This window comes from Aythya fuligula, chromosome 4, assembly GCF_009819795.1.
Source record: "Aythya fuligula isolate bAytFul2 chromosome 4, bAytFul2.pri, whole genome shotgun sequence".
Taxonomy (NCBI): domain Eukaryota; kingdom Metazoa; phylum Chordata; class Aves; order Anseriformes; family Anatidae; genus Aythya; species Aythya fuligula.
The window spans coordinates 76,134,265-76,142,563 of record NC_045562.1 but is presented as its reverse complement, the minus strand read 5'-3'; positions in this window follow the sequence as shown (position 1 = coordinate 76,142,563).

Genomic DNA, 8,299 nt, shown 5'->3' with positions numbered 1-8,299 from the left:
TTTGCCTTTGGTTTTGCTCCAGGGAGACCCCAGCTCTTCTGCTCCATGGCACTTGGTGGCTCCATCCCTGCCTTGGAGCAGCATCAGGGCTCTGTGTCAAGCGAGGGGCGCAGGTCATACTGACAGGGGTGGGGGTCCTGGCCCCAAATCCTGCAGCTCCTGGGACCTTGGCATCCTGTTCGTGCCTGATGCTGCCCTCCAGCTCTGCTGGTGGAACTGGTGCTTTGCTCAGCCTTGTGAAGCTGTGAGGTTGGCATGGGGGTGAGAGCTGGGGACTGTTATGCTGTGAATGGCTTAACTCCATCATGGGCTAAATTTTGGGGGTGAGAACCCACATCCAGCAGTGCCTTTGGGTCCTGCCCGCATCCCCGGTGGGGTGAGGAGGCAGAAGTGTACCTCAGCCTGCTTTTCTGCTGGAAAGCTCCGGATAAGAACTACCTGATGTGACAATTACTCGGTACTTACAAACATTTTTTACAATTATTAATGCAGTGATAACAATACAACAGTCATGCTGAATTTGCTGGAGTTACCAGGGGCTCGGTCTGGAGTCAGGGATCTGAGGTGCTGGGAGCTTCCCATGCTGCATAAAAATGATCACGGTCTCCATAAACGTGAAATAATCAGTTTCCCTCAGGCAGTGACCTGAGTGGGGACTGGAACAAGACAAGGGCACAGCCGTGGCCCTTCCCCACATGGGTATCAGGTTTTCCAGCTCTTTGCAGCCCGGTTTAATGCAAGTGTGCAGCGCTCGTCCCTCTTTCCGTGGGCACCTGCTCAGCCTGACATCTCCCGCAGCCCTACACGTGTGATATCTGTATGGCTTTTATTTCAGGCAATATACACATCATCTAGACTGTGGGGTGATAAAGTGGTCCCCATAGCTGGTGGCTCTGGCTGCTGCTGCTTTGCTGCACCAGAGGAGCCAAGATTGAAGGTCTGACGCTGCCCCAACCCCGTCTCTTGCCCGGGGCGCAGGGCGCAGACAGGCTGTCTGCTCCCACGGCCCCCAGGGGAGGAAGGGGCATGGGGACCGTTCCCCCTCCTGGCAGCACTGGCAGCACTCGGCTGGTCCAGGATCAAGACATCAAAGCATCTTGTCTTGCTTCACAGTCCTGGAGGAGTCGTGGTGTGTTCAGCCCCTAGGAGCTGATGGGACCCAGCTGAGATGTTTATCTGTGGTTGAGTGAATCCCATCAACAAGTCTGGAGAGCATGGGCTGAAAATTTCTTATCCCCTCGAACCATGACTCTCGGATGCTGTGAGACACAACAACTGGGGAAGGAAGAAAACATGACTGTGGTCCCGGCTGGCATCCTTGTACCCTCCTGTGAACTTGGTGCCACAGAGCGAGGCAAAATCTCCGAGCAGACCCTGAGGGGGCTGAGCTTTTCTGTGCACAACAGGGACTTTCCCTCACCAAGTTGCAAATATAAAGCTAAAGGACTGCAAAACAAGTTACACAAAACAGGCGGTGCTGATGGGCATTATTACCCCTCCTTTGGCATTTCTCCACCCTCCTGCTGGATCGGAGGCAGAAGAGATCAAATGGTTGGAAGGTGCTGCCCATGTGCTGTGTTGTGAAATAATTGTGCCAGGAAAACATGAAAGTTGACAATCGTAGGTCCCACACTTTGAAGAGAATCAGTGCCACACCAAGGAGAAGTGCCTTGTGCTGTCTTTCCAGCATGTCCACGGGTTTTAAGGCACAGAAATGTCTCAGCTGCAGCCACCCAGCCTGCAGGCAGGACAGCGACGTGCTCCATGCCTTAGCTGTCCACAGCCGGAGAGCTCTGGTTTTCAACATTTTAGCAAGGGCCTGAAGACAGATTGTAGACAGAGTGAGTCTGCTCTGAGGGATGAGAGGGGACGTGGAAACAGAGGGACTTTCAAATCAGAGGTCAGGTAGGTTCACAACAGAAGTGCTCCTCTAAGTTGCGTGTGGCCACGCTATACCTTCCCTCTGCTTTCCCCCTCTTTGGTCTTTTCCCACTCTCTGCTCCATCCTCTCCTCCTTTTTCACTTGTGGTTTGCCGCCAGCTTGCATCCAGACCTCATCAAAGGGCGCCATCCCAGGAGGGGTGGAGAGTTACAGCCCCCAAAATGAGGAAAGCCCAGCCTTTGCAAAGCTGGCTTTCCTCTCCCACTTCATCCTTTGTTTCAGAACATGTGTGAAAGAAATTAATCTGTTCTCCTGCCTCCTGACGATGGGACATTTTTTTTTTTTTTTTAATTTTATTTTCCTTTTTTTTTTCTGGAAATAGCATAATTCCATGCTTATGAAAATAGGAGGCCAGGGCGCTTAAACTGGATCAAGTGCTCGGGGCTGGCCCTGCAGCCAGTGGAGGAGGCAGCATCCTCTTCCTCCTCCCCTTGTTTGGCCTTGGAGCAGACTCAGGGTTGTACTTCTGTCTGAGGCGAATCCAGACAAATAGGATTTGGTGGATATGGAAAAGGGGAAAAAACCTGAACAATCAAGAGATTTATGGTTGTTGTTTGCCAACGAAAACACAGCGGGAAGAGTCATCTGCTTGCAATGTTGATGGCTGTAGGCTGGAAAACAAAGCCTGAATTGATTGTCCTCCTCTACAGTCCGCAGATGATAACTGGCACCTGCCAGGATGAGTCACTGCAGCTGAAGAAGGGGTCTCAGAGTGGTGGGATGGATCTGTCCAGGGACTCTAGAGGGAGGGGAAGGTCATTGGTGTGGCTTTGCCATCCATCTCTTCCATGCTGGAAGGTTGGTAAGATGCCTCTCAGCCCAGATCTGGTGCAGCTTTCCTCACCACAGCATGCTGCAATCCATCCCTTCTTCATCACCCAGGGGCCCAAGAGCAATCTGGAGTCAGACTCCTCATAATTTATTTTAGAAGTTATGCAATCTGAAAAAAAATAATAGAAAAAATAATATAAAGGCTGCTTTTTTTTTTTTTTTTTTGTTTCTTTCATAGCTGTCTGAGTCATTGTGGATTTGAAATTCCAAGATTTTCTTTGCAAGTACAAATACTAAAAATACACATTTTTACACACAAGAACTGCCATTTTGACATCTCCTTCAACTCCAGCACCATTTCTTTTAAGAAACACCTGAAAACCAAGTCTTGTAGGCAATGGATACAGCTGGTATCAACTTCCTAATGTCTTGAACACAGGAAACCACACGGTAATGTCGGAGACCTTTACTAATCCCCAAGTGGTTCATAAAGAACGAGACCCCGAAAGAGTAATCCCCTTCTTTTCCTCTTTTGGCCATCCCACCCAGGCGATGGGGAATTAACTCAAAGCAGGGATTTGCCCCAGGTTCAGCCCATTCTGGGCAGCTTCAGCCATCCTGCAGAGCTTCTGGGGGAGTCAGGCAGGGACCTGGAGCAAATGCAGGGAACAGAAACATCTGGGAGAATGGAGATTCCCTAAAGGAAGAGATTAGAAGTTGTCACAAAGGCCTAGGTTTGTTTAACCAGCAAGAGGCTGATTCAGAGGACTCCGTCTGACAATCACAAAACCCAGCTTAGTAAATCCCAACTGAGGAGACGAGTTAAAAAGCAATGTCAGCAGAAGGGAGCAAACAGAGTGGCAGTAGATAAATTCAGGCTTTTATTGTATCTAGAGACATCGTTTGACGTCGTGCTGGGCCTTGGCCTCCCCTCAGGCCTAGGCCCTCCTCCATGCTTCATCTCCCCATGCCCCAGGCCTTCTACGGCAGAGGGGGCATTGCGTTAGGCCCAGCAGTGATCTTCAAAGCCCTCAGCTCCTGCTGGGCTCACCGGGCTCTGCTCTTCAGCTGCTGACATTGAAGCACGAGAGTTGGCTCCAGCTGCCAGCTTGCTTTGCACTGTCCTCAGCACGCTCATTACTACCTTCAGAGTAAAGATATTCTGCAAACCACCCTTACATAAATCTGCTTCCAAGCAGGCAGCAGGATTGGGTAAAAGCAAATCCAACTGCATGCTTGCCTCTTTCTGGCAAACCTGAACCTGCCAGGTGCTTCCAATCCCAAACCACCACACCGGGGCGTTCAGGTGGCTGTGAGTGATTGCTCTGGGCCAGCCCCACTGTCTTCATCTCACCCACACTGAAAGGCCATGTTTTAAGTGTTCATTTTGTCAGTCACAAGTGAAGTTCATGAAGAACTAAAGCCTGGATTCAGAGTATTTGAAGCTCCATTGGTGAGGGGAATTGTATGCTTTGTCCTTGCTTTCATTATGGCGTGGGGAAAATTCCCCTTTGCTAAACTCTGGGCTCTTCTGACCTCCTGCTCTGCAGACTCGAACAAAGCCAGGCGACCTGGCTAGACCATGGGCACCACGTTGGGCTGTATAAAAATTAAAAACCTTTTGGTCAAGTCCTATTCTGTCCCACCCTGGCAAGGAGAAGCAGAGTCTAGGGAGGATCCACAGTAGGAAATCCATTTCTGTTGTGCTGGTGGGTGTATGAGATGTGCCAGGCTGCCTAATTCAGTGAGGTCTGCTTGCTATTAAAGTGCAGGAGACCAGCTGAAGCACTGGAGACCATTAAATGATATTTTTGAAACTGCCTGTTTATTTTTATATATGGAGAGCTGTGCAATGAAGACACCAGAAGAAATAAAAGCAAAGAAAGAAAAGCTAGCGGGTTGCAGAATGGAAAAACATCAAGCTAACAAACACATCTTCCTTCTCCTGCATCCCAGCCGTGGATAGCCCCTTAACAGATATATCAGCTTCTTCATCACTTGAGATAATGGAGTATCCAGACTTTGTGGCTGGAAAATCAATAATTTGTGTGGGATGAAATGTGCTTTTTAGCTTAGTTTGAAAACACTGCCTGGAGCATGGCTGGCAGTAGGCTTATCGTCCAAGCCTGCCACCTGTGAGGCCTCAGAGCAGAGCTAAAAGGGAGGAACAGAACAGGAAAGAATAGTTGAGTTGGAAGGGACCTTCAGAGGCCATCTAGCCCAAACCTAAATGGTTTGAAGCCTATCAGTTCCTGAAGGGGAACGTACGCTGTGTTGTGCTGGGACAGGGTGGCTTTGAGGAACTCTCTCAAGTAGGTTGGCTGAGGAGAAGCAAATACTAGAAAGGGTGAAAGACTTTTCCCGAAATTTTAGTGAAAGAAGCATTTAAAAATGATCATTTCACTCAGAAGTTCTCACAGGAATCTGGGAGGTTACTGGTAGCAAAACCAACCCATTCTGGTTTAAAATGGAACAAGAAAAGGTCACATTTGGTGGTTTTGCATAACCCTTACTTTCTGCCACCTCCTGTGGTAGCAACAACGAAACTCAAACTGAAAACATGCACCCAAACAAAAAATGTCCCCAGCTACTCTTATTTTAACCAAAGCACTGAGGATGCTCCCTGTCAAATGAGTTACTAACATTGTTGTTGTTGTTATTATTATTATTATTATTTAGTGATAATACTGCAAATAATGGTCTTCTTTGATGTTACGCTTTTCTGTCGGAACAATGAGGATACAGCAGTTAGACCAAACGTCCATCCTGACCAAGGATGGGCCCACTCACCATCCTGCCTGTTGGTGAGTTTTGCAAGCAGAGCACAAAAGCACGCAGAGCACCTTTCCCTTCCTGTACCCTCCCACTGCCCCTTGAGATGCCTCTGCTGAAACCAGAGGTAGAACAAGAAGGGAGAACCAGACGCAAGATAAATCCATAGCCAGGGATGCTGAGGGCTTGTAAATTCCTCAGGAGAGATGTCTGGCCGACTTGGGCTGTCCTGGGGTCCAAGTGACAGAGGTATTGGGTCTCACACTTTTCCTTTGGGGTTCTCATGATCCAAATACAGTTATTTTCAACTCAAAGTTTTCCTCAAAGTAAATGAATCCCTGCATAAAAAGGTTTTTGTGTGACACTTTTTGTATGCTTTGGGTATGCCACTTGATAGACCTTTACAACTACAGCTGAGATTTTTTTTTCTTGATGAAGCAAGAACTATGAACTTTAAACCTCACTGCAGATTGGCCAGACTGAAAACTCAATATTTTTCTCAGTGAAGTGAAAAATGAAACAAAGCCCATTCAAATCCCTCTGCCCTACACACTGACTCAAAAAAAAAAAAAAAAAAGCCATAAAAACTTAGCTAGACTTTAAACTTGATTAAACTTACTTAATTAAAAACTTTGAGATTGAGAATGTTAAAAGCAAAACGTAAAAAAAAAAGTCTTTAAAAATTGCTTGTTGGCAAATTCTGATATGAAAAGGAAAGGTTTGAAGCTTTCAATATAGATTTAGTAAAACATTTCAACTTTCTCTGTTCCCCTCCCATTCTCCTGAGCTGTGACCAGTTGTGGTTTTTAATATTAACATCTGGGACCCCAGCAATGATGGAGAGACACCACACCACGTTGATGGGAAGGGAAGCCCACTTGGAGGAGACATGTCGTGACTTCCCTGTGCAGTCACACAAGTGTGGAGGCAGAGCCCAGCATCTGGAAATCGCAGGCAGATGGACCTGGGAGGAGGAGATGCCTGGAAAGGGAGTGGGAAAAGCCTGGAAAGACCCCGAGTGTGGGCTGGGAAGAGGCAGGAAGGGCATGGTGGCCATGTGTGATCCCACAGCTCCGGAGCATCACTCCTCTGCAGGGAGTGTGGGCTGGGAGAGCATCCCAGCAGCTGCAGCAAAATTATCTGGTGTGAGGTCTCATTCTGAGCCATAAAACCCATGACAAGGGGGAGCCGGCCTGGACAGTGCCTTGGGCATGAGGCAGAGGATGATGTGGGGGGCTAAGGTCCTGGGAAGGTCTCCCTCTGCTAACTGGTCATTTAAAACACTGAGGTTTAGGTGGGTTTTGGAGCTCCCAGGTCTGGATGAGCTGGGTTTTTACTGCCTTTTGACCAGTTTGTGTCCCTCTGGCAGCACCCATGCAGACTGCTTGTGCCATACAATGCAAATAGAATGTGGTGAGGCTCAGCAGGATGGAAAATAAAGGATATTGTGACTGTAGGGCTGAGACTGTGATGAGGGACAGGTCACCTGCATGCTGCTCAGGGAGAAGGAAGATATCTTATTAATATAAGTAAGATGTAAGTAAGATAAGCCAGATCCATGAGGAATAGCAGCAGTGGTGGGATACAAGATCATTTTGGTGGCCGCTTTCAACCCACCATCTGCTCTTCAATCCCAGGACAGGGCATCCCTCTGTCCCCTTCCTACAAGCGTGATGGAGCAGGAAGGCATGGGCTCACTTATTGTAAGTATTGATCGCTTCCCACCTTCCTACCAAAAAACACCCAGTGAACCCAGTGCTGAAGGAAAAACCTGTCTGTATCGGCAGTGAGAGTATGGAAACAAGGTGATAGAGGGGATGAGGATGGAGAAGGAAAAATGAGGTTTATGACCGACAGAGTTAAACAGTTGAGACCTTCCTCTCCACCCCCTCACCAGGTTATTCTGGCACCATAAATCATCCAAACCTTGATGGCAAGAGAGCTGCCAACTTGGAAAAAAAAATAAAAATTGCAATGATAGGGGTCCAGTTGCTCTGGTTGGGGATTTGGGGCAATGGAAGTCAGGTCTGGATTTACACGTGTTGTGCCAAGTTGATGCACGAGTTCAAGTCTGTGCTGTGCACTTTATGGGGTCTGTGATCCTGCTGCAGGCCTGCCAGCATCGCAGGCACCCGTGGCTCAAGGAGGATGAGGTCCTGGTGTGTTTTACAGTAACAAAACTCCCCAACAGAGGGAACAAAATGTAGACTCCTTGCTTTGATCAATGCAAAAGCCATGCACACACATCTCGATGGCTCTTGCAAGGGGAATGAAACCACTGAGGGGCTGGCAGAGGAAAGGGTTTTGTTCCATGGCAGCAAGCAGCTACTGTTAAGAGGAGCAAAATATTTGCTGGAAAAAGATGAAAAGAGCCAGCTGCCACCCAAGATAGAGCCTGCTGTGACCGATGGAGGCTACAGAAAGCAGAACAAGGAGGGAGGGGAGAGGCCATCCTGGTGGCTCACCTGGACCAACCCCACTCTGAGGTGGTTCGAGAGGGGGGACATCTGCTTCCCTTCCCTTCCCTTCCCTTCCCTTCCCTTCCCTTCCCTTCCCTTCCCTTCCCTTCCCTTCCCTTCCCTTCCCTTCCCTTCCCTTCCCTTCCCTTCCCTTCCCTTCCCTTCCCTTCCCTTCCCTTCCCTTCCCTTCCCTTCCCTTCCCTTCCCTTCCCTTCCCTTCCCTTCCCTTCCACAAAATGGGAGGAGAAAGGGTGGGAAAAGCTCAGGGACACGGTGAGGATGAGGAGGAGAGGGGCTTCCACTCTTCTACCGGTGGAAACCTTTAAGGAGCCCTTGGATATCCTCATAGGAGGGG